This window comes from Oncorhynchus mykiss, chromosome 5 (genome assembly GCF_057628025.1).
Source record: "Oncorhynchus mykiss isolate SJ-2025 chromosome 5, ASM5762802v1, whole genome shotgun sequence".
NCBI lineage: Eukaryota > Metazoa > Chordata > Actinopteri > Salmoniformes > Salmonidae > Oncorhynchus > Oncorhynchus mykiss.
Window position 1 is genome coordinate 16,582,511 of NC_143026.1, and position 14,531 is coordinate 16,597,041.

Below are 14,531 nucleotides of genomic sequence, written 5' to 3' on the forward strand. Positions count from 1 at the left end.
CTACCCCCGGAGACATTACTCTGGCTGGCAGTAAGGTCTCCCTACTCCTCCCTACCCCCGGAGACATTACTCTGGCTGGCAGTAAGGTCTCCCTACTCCTCCCTACCCCCGGAGACATTACTCTGGCTGGCAGTAAGGTCTCCCTACTCCTCCCTACCCCCGGAGACATTACTCTGGCTGGCAGTAAGGCAGTAAGGTCTCCCTACTCCTCCCTACCCCTGGAGACATTACTCTGGCTGGCAGTGAGGCAGTAAGTTCTCCCTACTCCTACCTACCTCTGGCTGGCATCTACTCATGCATGCAGTTCTACTACAGTATAACACCCCAGAGACAGACGTACTTAGACAAAGCCTGCATTCCAAATGGCACCCTATTCCTGTTTAGTACACTGCTTTTGACTAGGGCCCATAGGGAAACCCATAGGGCTCTGGTCAAAAGTAGTGCAATATTTAAGAAATAGGGTGCCATTTGGGATGCAAGCAGAGGGTCAAACACCCTGTAAAGACCTACTCCTCAGTAGCTGAACACAAGCAGAGGGTCAAACACCCTGTAAAGACCTACTCCTCAGTAGCTGAACACAAGCAGAGGGTCAAACACCCTGTAAAGACCTACTCCTCAGTAGCTGAACACAAGCAGAGGGTCAAACACCCTGTAAAGACCTACTCCTCAGTAGCTGAACACAAGCAGAGGGTCAAACACCCTGTAAAGACCTACTCCTCAGTAGCTGAACACAAGCAGAGGGTCAAACACCCTGTAAAGACCTACTCCTCAGTAGCTGAACACAAGCAGAGGGTCAAACACCCTGTAAAGACCTACTCCTCAGTGGCTGAACACAAGCAGAGGGTCAAACACCCTGTAAAGACCTACTCCTCAGTAGCTGAACACAAGCAGAGGGTCAAACACCCTGTAAAGACCTACTCCTCAGTAGCTGAACACAAGCAGAGGGTCAAACACCCTGTAAAGACCTACTCCTCAGTAGCTGAACACAAGCAGAGGGTCAAACACCCTGTAAAGACCTACTCCTTAGTAGCTGAACACAAGCAGAGGGTCAGTGGATGAGTGGGATGCAAGCAGAGGGTCAAACACCCTGTAAAGACCTACTCCTCAGTAGCTGAACACAAGCAGAGGGTCAAACACCCTGTAAAGACCTACTCCTCAGTAGCTGAACACAAGCAGAGGGTCAAACACCCTGTAAAGACCTACTCCTCAGTAGCTGAACACAAGCAGAGGGTCAAACACCCTGTAAAGACCTACTCCTCAGTAGCTGAACACAAGCAGAGGGTCAAACACCCTGTAAAGACCTACTCCTCAGTGGCTGAACACAAGCAGAGGGTCAAACACCCTGTAAAGACCTACTCGTCAGTAGCTGAACACAAGCAGAGGGTCAAACACCCTGTAAAGACCTACTCCTCAGTGGCTGAACACAAGCAGAGGGTCAAACACCCTGTAAAGACCTACTCCTCAGTAGCTGAACACAAGCAGAGGGTCAAACACCCTGTAAAGACCTACTCCTCAGTGGCTGAACACAAGCAGAGGGTCAAACACCCTCGTAAAGACCTACTCCTCAGTGGCTGAACACAAGCAGAGGGTCAAACACCCTGTAAAGACCTACTCCTCAGTAGCTGAACACAAGCAGAGAGTCAAACACCCTGTAAAGACCTACTCCTCAGTAGCTGAACACAAGCAGAGGGTCAAACACCCTGTAAAGACCTACTCCTCAGTGGCTGAACACAAGCAGAGGGTCAAACACCCTGTAAAGACCTACTCCTCAGTAGCTGAACACAAGCAGAGGGTCAAACACCCTGTAAAGACCTACTCCTCAGTGGCTGAACACAAGCAGAGGGTCAAACACCCTGTAAAGACCTACTCCTCAGTAGCTGAACACAAGCAGAGGGTCAAACACCCTGTAAAGACCTACTCCTCAGTAGCTGAACACAAGCAGAGGGTCAAACACCCTGTAAAGACCTACTCCTCAGTAGCTGAACACAAGCAGAGGGTCAAACACCCTGTAAAGACCTACTCCTTAGTAGCTGAACACAAGCAGAGGGTCAGTGGATGAGTGGGATGCAAGCAGAGGGTCAAACACCCTGTAAAGACCTACTCCTCAGTGGCTGAACACAAGCAGAGGGTCAAACACCCTGTAAAGACCTACTCCTCAGTGGCTGAACACAAGCAGAGGGTCAAACACCCTGTAAAGACCTACTCCTCAGTGGCTGAACACAAGCAGAGGGTCAAACACCCTGTAAATACCTACTCCTCAGTAGCTGAACACAAGCAGAGGGTCATAAACCCTGTAAAGACCTACTCCTCAGTAGCTGAACACAAGCAGAGGGTCAAACACCCTGTAAAGACCTACTCCTCAGTAGCTGAACACAAGCAGAGGGTCAAACACCCTGTAAAGACCTACTCCTCAGTAGCTGAACACAAGCAGAGGGTCAAACACCCTGTAAAGACCTACTCCTCAGTGGCTGAACACAAGCAGAGGGTCAAACACCCTGTAAAGACCTACTCCTCAGTGGCTGAACACAAGCAGAGGGTCAAACACCCTGTAAAGACCTACTCCTCAGTAGCTGAACACAAGCAGAGGGTCAAACACCCTGTAAAGACCTACTCCTCAGTAGCTGAACACAAGCAGAGGGTCAAACACCCTGTAAAGACCTACTCCTCAGTGGCTGAACACAAGCAGAGGGTCAAACACCCTGTAAAGACCTACTCGTCAGTAGCTGAACACAAGCAGAGGGTCAAACACCCTGTAAAGACCTACTCCTCAGTGGCTGAACACAAGCAGAGGGTCAAACACCCTGTAAAGACCTACTCCTCAGTAGCTGAACACAAGCAGAGGGTCAAACACCCTGTAAAGACCTACTCCTCAGTGGCTGAACACAAGCAGAGGGTCAAACACCCTGTAAAGACCTACTCCTCAGTAGCTGAACACAAGCAGAGGGTCAAACACCCTGTAAAGACCTACTCCTTAGTAGCTGAACACAAGCAGAGGGTCAGTGGATGAGTGGGATGCAAGCAGAGGGTCAAACACCCTGTAAAGACCTACTCCTCAGTGGCTGAACACAAGCAGAGGGTCAAACACCCTGTAAAGACCTACTCCTCAGTAGCTGAACACAAGCAGAGGGTCAAACACCCTGTAAAGACCTACTCCTCAGTGGCTGAACACAAGCAGAGGGTCAAACACCCTGTAAAGACCTACTCCTCAGTAGCTGAACACAAGCAGAGGGTCAAACACCCTGTAAAGACCTACTCCTCAGTAGCTGAACACAAGCAGAGGGTCAAACACCCTGTAAAGACCTACTCCTCAGTAGCTGAACACAAGCAGAGGGTCAAACACCCTGTAAAGACCTACTCCTCAGTGGCTGAACACAAGCAGAGGGTCAAACACCCTGTAAAGACCTACTCCTCAGTGGCTGAACACAAGCAGAGGGTCAAACACCCTGTAAAGACCTACTCCTCAGTAGCTGAACACAAGCAGAGGGTCAAACACCCTGTAAAGACCTACTCCTCAGTAGCTGAACACAAGCAGAGGGTCAAACACCCTGTAAAGACCTACTCCTCAGTGGCTGAACACAAGCAGAGGGTCAAACACCCTGTAAAGACCTACTCGTCAGTAGCTGAACACAAGCAGAGGGTCAAACACCCTGTAAAGACCTACTCCTCAGTGGCTGAACACAAGCAGAGGGTCAAACACCCTGTAAAGACCTACTCCTCAGTAGCTGAACACAAGCAGAGGGTCAAACACCCTGTAAAGACCTACTCCTCAGTGGCTGAACACAAGCAGAGGGTCAAACACCCTCGTAAAGACCTACTCCTCAGTGGCTGAACACAAGCAGAGGGTCAAACACCCTGTAAAGACCTACTCCTCAGTAGCTGAACACAAGCAGAGGGTCAAACACCCTGTAAAGACCTACTCCTAAGTAGCTGAACACAAGCAGAGGGTCAAACACCCTGTAAAGACCTACTCCTTAGTAGCTGAACACAAGCAGAGGGTCAGTGGATGAGTGGGATGCAAGCAGAGGGTCAAACACCCTGTAAAGACCTACTCCTCAGTGGCTGAACACAAGCAGAGGGTCAAACACCCTGTAAAGACCTACTCGTCAGTAGCTGAACACAAGCAGAGGGTCAAACACCCTGTAAAGACCTACTCCTCAGTGGCTGAACACAAGCAGAGGGTCAAACACCCTGTAAAGACCTACTCCTCAGTAGCTGAACACAAGCAGAGGGTCAAACACCCTGTAAAGACCTACTCCTCAGTGGCTGAACACAAGCAGAGGGTCAAACACCCTCGTAAAGACCTACTCCTCAGTGGCTGAACACAAGCAGAGGGTCAAACACCCTGTAAAGACCTACTCCTCAGTAGCTGAACACAAGCAGAGGGTCAAACACCCTGTAAAGACCTACTCCTAAGTAGCTGAACACAAGCAGAGGGTCAAACACCCTGTAAAGACCTACTCCTTAGTAGCTGAACACAAGCAGAGGGTCAGTGGATGAGTGGGATGCAAGCAGAGGGTCAAACACCCTGTAAAGACCTACTCCTCAGTGGCTGAACACAAGCAGAGGGTCAAACACCCTGTAAAGACCTACTCCTCAGTGGCTGAACACAAGCAGAGGGTCAAACACCCTGTAAAGACCTACTCCTCAGTGGCTGAACACAAGCAGAGGGTCAAACACCCTGTAAAGACCTACTCCTCAGTAGCTGAACACAAGCAGAGGGTCATACACCCTGTAAAGACCTACTCCTCAGTAGCTGAACACAAGCAGAGGGTCAAACACCCTGTAAAGACCTACTCCTCAGTAGCTGAACACAAGCAGAGGGTCAAACACCCTGTAAAGACCTACTCCTCAGTGGCTGAACACAAGCAGAGGGTCAAACACCCTGTAAAGACCTACTCCTCAGTAGCTGAACACAAGCAGAGGGTCAAACACCCTGTAAAGACCTACTCCTCAGTAGCTGAACACAAGCAGAGAGTCAAACATCCTCGTAAAGACCTACTCCTCAGTGGCTGAACACAAGCAGAGGGTCAAACACCCTGTAAAGACCTACTCCTCAGTAGCTGAACACAAGCAGAGGGTCAAACACCCTGTAAAGACCTACTCCTCAGTGGCTGAACACAAGCAGAGGGTCAAACACCCTGTAAAGACCTACTCCTCAGTAGCTGAACACAAGCAGAGGGTCAAACACCCTGTAAAGACCTACTCCTCAGTAGCTGAACACAAGCAGAGAGTCAAACACCCTCGTAAAGACCTACTCCTCAGTGGCTGAACACAAGCAGAGGGTCAAACACCCTGTAAAGACCTACTCCTCAGTAGCTGAACACAAGCAGAGGGTCAAACACCCTGTAAAGACCTACTCCTCAGTAGCTGAACACAAGCAGAGGGTCAAACACCCTGTAAAGACCTACTCCTCAGTAGCTGAACACAAGCAGAGGGTCAAACACCCTGTAAAGACCTACTCCTCAGTGGCTGAACACAAGCAGAGGGTCAAACACCCTGTAAAGACCTACTCCTCAGTGGCTGAACACAAGCAGAGGGTCATACACCCTGTAAAGACCTACTCCTCAGTAGCTGAACACAAGCAGAGGGTCAAACACCCTGTAAAGACCTACTCCTCAGTAGCTGAACACAAGCAGAGGGTCAAACACCCTGTAAAGACCTACTCCTCAGTAGCTGAACACAAGCAGAGGGTCAAACACCCTGTAAAGACCTACTCCTCAGTGGCTGAACACAAGCAGAGGGTCAAACACCCTGTAAAGACCTACTCGTCAGTAGCTGAACACAAGCAGAGGGTCAAACACCCTGTAAAGACCTACTCCTCAGTGGCTGAACACAAGCAGAGGGTCAGTGGATGAGTGGGATGCTTATGGGGGTTTATGGTTGGGACCTAGTGTCCAGTTCAACACACTAGGAATAGAGTTAGAGGTGGAGGGGTATGAGTGGGGCGTGTTTGTGTGTGTGGGGGGGGGGGGGGGGGGGGGGGGGGGGGGTTGAGTGAATACTTCATTTAATGTGATGTTTATGAGTACGAGAAGTTATAGTGTGATTATGCTTTTGTGTGTGTGTGTGTGTGTGTGTGTGTGTGTGTGTGTGTGTGTGTGTGTGTGTGTGTGTGTGTGTGTGCAGCCACCTGAGAAGGATGGTAGGTGCAATATCCTTGCTAATGGACCCACTCTGATAGCAGTGCAAACATTTCACTTCCTAATGAGCTAAAACATACAACTACGGACATAACGTCTGACCTTATCACAATCCCCATTTTCAGACAAAAATAACACTGCTAAACTATACAGTCTTTGATACCAAATCAAAAACCTCACTGTCTCTCTCTCTCTCTCTCTCCCCCATTCTCTCTCTCCCTCATTTCTCTCTCTCTCCCCATTCTCTCTCTCTCCCTCATTTCTCTCTCTCTTTCCCCATTCTCTCTCTCACCCATTTCTCCCTCTCCCTCATTTCTCTCATTCTCTCTCTGTCATAGACACAATCAAGACCCCACAAGCCCTATCATTTGAATGTCATTAAATTGATAACATGATGATCACATCTGTGATAACATGATGATGATTACATCTATGCTAGCATGATGATGATTACATCTATGATAACATGATGATGATTGCATCTATGATAACATGATGATGATTACATCTATGATAACATGATGATCACATCTGTGATAACATGATGATGATTACATCTATGATAACATGATGATTACATCTATGCTAATATGATGATGATTACATCTATGCTAACATGATGATTACATCTATGCTAACACGATGATGATTACATCTATGCTAATATGATGATGATTACATCTGTGCTAATATGATGATGATTACATCTATGCTAACACGATGATGATTACAACTATGATAACATGATGATGATTATATCTATGATAACATGATGATGATTACATCTATGTTAACACGATGATGATTACATCTATGTTAACACGATGATGATTACATCGATGATAACATGATGATGATAACATGATGATGATTACATCTATGATAATATGATGATTACATCTATGATAACATGATGATTACATATATGATAACATGATATGATTACATCTATGCTAATATGGTGCTGATTACATCTATGCTAATATGATGATGATTACATCTATGTTAACACGATGATGATTACATCTATGATAACATGGTGATGATTACATCTATGATAACATGATGATGATTACATATATGATAACATGATGATGATTACATCTATGATAACATGATGATGATTACATCTATGATAATAGGATGATTACATCTATGATAATATGATGATTACATCTATGATAATATGATGATTACATCTATGATAACATGATGATGATTACATCTATGTTAACACGATGATGATTACATCTATGACAACATGATGATTATTACATATATGATAACATGATGATGATTACATCTATGATAATATGATGATTACATCTATGATAATATGATGATTACATCTATGATAACATGATGATTACATCTATGCTAATATGATAATGATTACATCTATGATAACATGATGATTACATCTATGATAACATGATATGATTACATCTATGCTAATATGATAATGATTACATCTATGATAATATGATGATTACATCTATGATAACATGATGATTACATCTATGATAACATGATATGATTACATCTATGATAACATGATGATGATTACATCTATGATAACATGATGATGATTACATATATGATAACATGGTGATGATTACATCTATGCTAACATGATGATGATTACATCTATGATAACACGATGATGATTACATCTATGCTAATATGATTATTACATCTATGATAACATGATGATGATTGCATCTATGATAACATGATGATGATTACACCTATGCTAGCATGATGATGATTACATCTATGATAACATGATTATTACATCTATGATAACATGATGATGATTACATCTATGATAACATGATTATTACATCTATGATAACATGATTATTACATCTATGATAACATGATGATGATTACATCTATGCTAACATGATGATGATTACATCTATGCTAATATGATGATGATTACATCTATGATAACATGATGATGATTACATCTATGCTAATATGATTATTACATCTATGATAACATGATGATGATTGCATCTATGATAACATGATGATGATTACAGCTATGCTAGCATGATGATGATTACATCTATGATAACATGATATGATTACATCTATGCTAATATGATGATTACATCTATGATAACATGATGATGATTACATCTATGATAACATGATGATGATTACATCTATGCTAATATGATGATTACATCTATGATAACATGATGATGATTACATCTATGATAACATGATGATGATTACATCTATGCTAATATGATGATGATTACATCTATGATAACATGATGATGATTACATCTATGCTAATATGATGATGACTACATCACACACCACAATGCCACAGATGTCTCAAGTCTTGAGAGTGTGTGCAATTGTCATGCTGACAGCAGGAATGTCCACCAGAGCTTTTGCCAGATCATTGAACGTTCATTTCTCTACCATACCAAGATGGCAGCATGTCAAGTCGTTTGTCTGTGACTAGTACATTTTAACCTACGAATAACCTATTTATTTATGGTTGAGTAACTTCCTTGTTGTGTAGTGCAAACTACTTTGTTTTTACTGGTGTAAAGATCACGGGTCTCCCTCAACTCGGCACTTCATTAATTGAAGTTTACCAAAGTAACCCCATCTCTGGCTGGCCTGAGTTCCTTCTTCAGCTTGTCTCATCCAAGCTGCTCCTTTTAACTCTTCGCCTGGCTGTCAGTGGCAGCTCAACAATCCCCAACCCGTTCTCTCAATGGACCCCCACACCCAATCTACTCACACACAGACTCATACATACACGCTGTCTCTCTCTCCCTTTACCTTCGTTGGCCTCTATTTTTTTTTTTTTACATTTGTCAGCGAAAATTACAATTTTCATGGTGTTGCTTTGTGCACTGACTTTACTGAACTCTGGAGAAAACAAACATTGTCGCTGGGTGAGTACATCTGATTAGACATTTTGTCTGCAGGAACTCGCACTTTTTCACTCGGTCCACTCATCCAAGTGCTGATGTATTTGTGGCATGATGTGAACAGTACGAACTTGTGTCACTACCAAAGTCTAATGGTTTTAAATGACTGTTTAGTATTGTCTGGAAACTCACTTGTAGAATTCACTTGCAGTCGGTCTCTTAAAAAAAGAGAAGCTGTGCAAGGTTATTAAACAGAGGTGCCTAGTTATTCTTCTTTTGTTGATATCAGGTAACGTGCAACCTAACCATGGCCCTGATATGTAATGTCTCCAAACCCACTCTGATTTTAAATCAAGATCTGGTTTTGGTATTTTTCATTTAAATGTACGCAGCCTGTTGTCAAAAATGGATGTGGTTAGGATTTGGGCTAAATCAACTGATGCTGAATGTAATTGTGTTTTCTGAAACCTGGCTCAGCAAGTCTGTTTTTGATAAGGATATTTGTACAAGTGGTTACAATGTTTATCGCACTGATCGAGTTAAGAAAGGTGGGGGTGTGGCTATATGTAAAATCTAAATTCCCTGTAGGTGTGGCAAAGTCTGAAACTATTTGTAAACAGTTGGAATTTCTTGCTTTGAATATTGAGGTTTCAAAGGGTCTCTCTATAACTGTGATTGGCTGTTATAGACCCCCCTCTGCTCTCTATAACTGTGATTGGCTGTTATAGACCCCCCTCTGCTCTCTATAACTGTGATTGGCTGTTATAGACCCCCCTCTGCTCTCTATAACTGTGATTGGCTGTTATAGACCCCCCCCCCCCCCTGCTCTCAGTGATGCATTTTCTTCTTTGACGCACCTTATGTCTAAACTTCTTTACAGTGAAATGATCTTGATTGGTGATCTCAACTGGTGTTGGTTAAAGCCGGTGTCTGACAATTTAAAAATGTTTTGTAATTCTATGAATCTTACCCAGTTGATTAACTCACCCACTCGCTCAAATCTTAAATGTCAGGAGAAATCTACCCTCATTGATTTGATATTGACAAATGTTCCACATAAATATTCTGTGGTTGGTGTTTTTTTGTAATGATTTAAGTGACCACTGTGCTGTTGTTGCTGTTAGAAATACTAAGGTTCCTAAGACAAACCCACGCTTTATTCGTAAGATAAATTTGAAGTGTTTTAATGAGCAGGCGTTCCTTCATGATTTGTTTTATTTTGACTGGAGCAAGATTGAGCTTATTCCTGATGTGGAAACTGCCTGGAAATTCTTTCATGATGGTTTATTCCAAATACTAAACAAACATGCCCCATTCTGCAGGTTCAGGGTTTATGGCGGGATAATCCATGGTTTTCTTCTGAGCTGTCTTGTATTATTCACGACCGTAATCTAGCCTGAGCTAAAGCAAGGAAATCATGTTCTGATGCTGATTGGCTTATTTTTAGGCAGTTACGAAACAAGTGTTATTTTCTTCTCAGGAAGGCCAAGTCTGAATATTTTATGTCTGTTACCACTGATAACCTGAATGACCCTAGAAAGTTTTGGAAGGCTATTAAGTCTATGTCTGGTAACAGTAATGTTAATGAATTACCGTCATGTGTTTTGAAGGACTCTGTTGATGTATATGACAAAACTGAAACGCTGAATTGTTTCAATGAGCACTTTGTATCATCTGGTAGGCTGTTTGATTCAGTGTCCTCTGTCTCTGTACAACCCTGTGTGGATGAACCAGTGAGAGCTGGTCAAACTTGTAGCTTTTTGCCATTTTCAGTGCAGGTGGTACATAAAAGCCCTGAAATCCTTAGATCAGAGAAAGCCTGCAGGTCCTGATCTTTTGGATCCCTGCTTTTTAAATCTGGCAGCTGATTTCATAGCTGATCCACTTTACATCTCTGTTCAATCAAGCCCTGGAATGTAATGAAATTCTGAAAATCAGCATTTGTCCTACCACTTTTAAAGGGGGAGATCCAACTCTTTTAAATAATTATAGGCCAATCTCAAAGCTGTCACCCTGGTGAAAATACTTGAAACCCTTGTGAGTGAACAGCTAAGAGTTTTTATTTACTAACTCTATTTTATCAATGTACCAATCGGGCTTCAGGAAGAAGCATAGCACAATTACAGCAGCCATGAAGGTTTTAAATGATATCACTGAAGCCCTTGACAAAAAAACAGCACCGTTTCTCACTTTTTATTGATCTCTCTAAGGCTTTTGATACAGTTGATCATGCTATATTAAGGCAGAGATTGTCGAGTGTAGGTCTTTCAGAGCATGCAGTTGCATGGTTTGCTATCTGTCTGATAGAACTCAGTGCACTCAATTTGATGGGCTTATGTCTGTTAAATTGTCTGTCTTTAATGGTGTGCCCCAAGGCTCTGTACTTGGTCCTCTCTTATTCACTATAAATGATTTAGACAAAAATGTCCAAAATGCGCAACTTCATTTTTATGCTGATGATACTGTTATTTACTGTTGTGCCTCGTCTCTTACAAAAGCTTTCCAGAACTTGCAAACAGCTTTTTATACTGTACAACATACCTTGTGTCAATTGAAGCTTATCCTCAATACTGACAAAACTAAACTAATGGTGTTTTCTAAAGCAAGAAATAGACCTCTGAACCTTTCACCTATTACTACCTGACAGGGCAAGGAGATTGAGGTTGTAACCTCATATAAATATCTTGGAATTTTAATTGATGACGGTCTCTCTTTTAAATTGCATATTCAACAACTTACAAAAAAAAATGAAGCTGAAATTGGGATTTTCTTTTAGGAATAAGGCCTGTTTTTCTTTTGAAGCCAGAAGGAGGCTAGTATCAGCTACATTTACGCCTTTACTAGACTATGGGGATATTTTATATATGAATGCTTCCGCTCAGTGTTTGAGATCAATTGACACTCTTTTTACCATGGGACTTTGAGATGTATTTTAAACTGCAAAACCCTTACGCACCACTGCACTTTGTATACCAGGGTTGGCTGGCCTTCTCCAGTCACTGGTAGGCTCAGGCACTGGTATACTTTTATTTACAAAGCCATTTGGGGTTTACCACCTTTTTATATTGTTCAGAAATGTGGTGGGTACTCTCTTCGTACTCTTTATCCTGCTAACTGTTCCAAATGTCCGAACTGAATTTGGTAAAAGGGCTTTTATGTACTCTGCACCATCGTCTTGGAAAGCCTTACAAAATACTTTTAAACTGGAAGAACTTGTCCCGATTGGTGTTTTTAAATCACTGATGAATGATCTTGAGACTGATTCCCTGACCTGTCAGTGTTTTTAATTAGCTGTTTTTGATTTTGTTATACTCCTGTGAATTCTATGGTTTTTACTAGATTACTTGTAGTTTTTCATGTTGTTTGTCTGTGATTTTTGTAATGACTTGGTGCTGCCTATCTTGCCCAGGACGCTCTTGAAAATAGATTTTAAATCTCAATGAGCCCTTCCTGGTTAAATAAAGGTTAAATAAATAAATACAATTTTCATCTAGGATAGCATGATGATGATTACATCTATGATAACATGATGATGATTACATCTATGATAACATGATGATTATTACATCTATGATAACATCTATGATAACATGATGATTACATCTATGATAACATGATGATTACATCTATGATAACATGAAGATGATTACATCTATGATAACATGATGATAAATACATCTATGCTAATATGATGATGATATCTATACTAATATGATGATGATTCATCTATGCTAATATGATGATTACATCTATGATAACATGATGATTACATCTATGATAACACGATGATGATTATATCTATGATAACATGATGATGATTATATCTATGATAACATGATGATGATTATATCTATGATAACATGATGATGATTATATCTATGATAACATGATGATGATTATATCTATGATAACATGATGATTACATCTATGATAACATGATGATGATTATATCTATGATAACACGATGATGATTACATCTATGATAACATGATGATGATTATATCTATGATAACATGATGATTACATCTATGATAACATGATGATGATTACATCTATGATAACATGATGATGATTACATCTATGATAATATGATGATGATTACATCTATGATAACATGATGATGATTATATCTATGATAACATGATGATGATTATATCTATGATAACATGATGATTACATCTATGATAACATGATGATGATTACATCTATGATAACATGATGATGATTATGTATATGATAACATGATGATTACATCTATGATAACATGATGATTACATCTATGATAACACGATGATGATTACATCTATGATAACATGATGATGATTATATCTATGATAACACGATGATGATTATATCTATGATAACACGATGATTATATCTATGATAACATGATGATGATTATATCTATGATAACATGATGATGATTATATCTATGATAACATGATGATTATATCTATGATAACATGATGATTATATCTATGATAACATGATGATGATTACATCTATGATAACATGATGCTGATTACATCTATGATAACATGATGATGATTATATCTATGATAACATGATGATTACATCTATGATAACATGATGATTACATCTATGATAACATGATGATTACATCAATGATAATATGATGATGATTACATCTATGATAACATGATGATGATTATATCTATGATAACATGATGATGATTATATCTATGATAACACGATGATGATTATATCTATGATAACACGGTGATGATTATATCTATGATAACATGATGATGATTACATATATGATAACATGATGATGATTATATCTATGATAACATGATGATTACATCTATGATAACATGATGATTACATCTATGATAACATGATGATGATTATATCTATGATAACATGATGATGATTACATCTATGATAACATGATGATGATTATATCTATGATAACACGATGATGATTATATCTATGATAACACGATGATGATTACATCTATGATAACATGATGATGATTACATCTATGATAACATGATGATGATTATATCTATGATAACATGATGATTACATCTATGATAACATGATGATGATTATATCTATGATAACATGATGATGATTATATCTATGATAACATGATGATGATTATATCTATGATAACATGATGATGATTATATCTATGATAACATGATGATGATTACGTCTATGATAACATGATGATTATATCTATGATAACATGATGATGATTACATCTATGCTAATATGATGATGATTACATCTATGCTAATATGATGATGATTATATCTATGCTAACATGATGATGATTACATCTATGATAACACAATGATAATTACACCTATGCTATTATGATGATGATGATTATAATATATGCTAAAATGATGATGATTGCACACATATGTTAATATGCAGTAATCATGAGTGCCCTGATATGATAGCCTGTCCTACACACTTCCCAGGGGTGACACAGGACAGGCATGCGTTCAG

The 14,531-nt window shown here is 40.5% G+C and overlaps 1 protein-coding gene across 1 annotated transcript in view; it reads right to left on the bottom strand.

Annotated features, from left to right (window-relative positions):
- Positions 1 to 14,531, bottom strand: part of si:dkey-34e4.1 (carboxyl-terminal PDZ ligand of neuronal nitric oxide synthase protein) — a 191,131-nt gene that overhangs the window by 11,549 nt on the left and 165,051 nt on the right. The window lies entirely within an intron of this gene.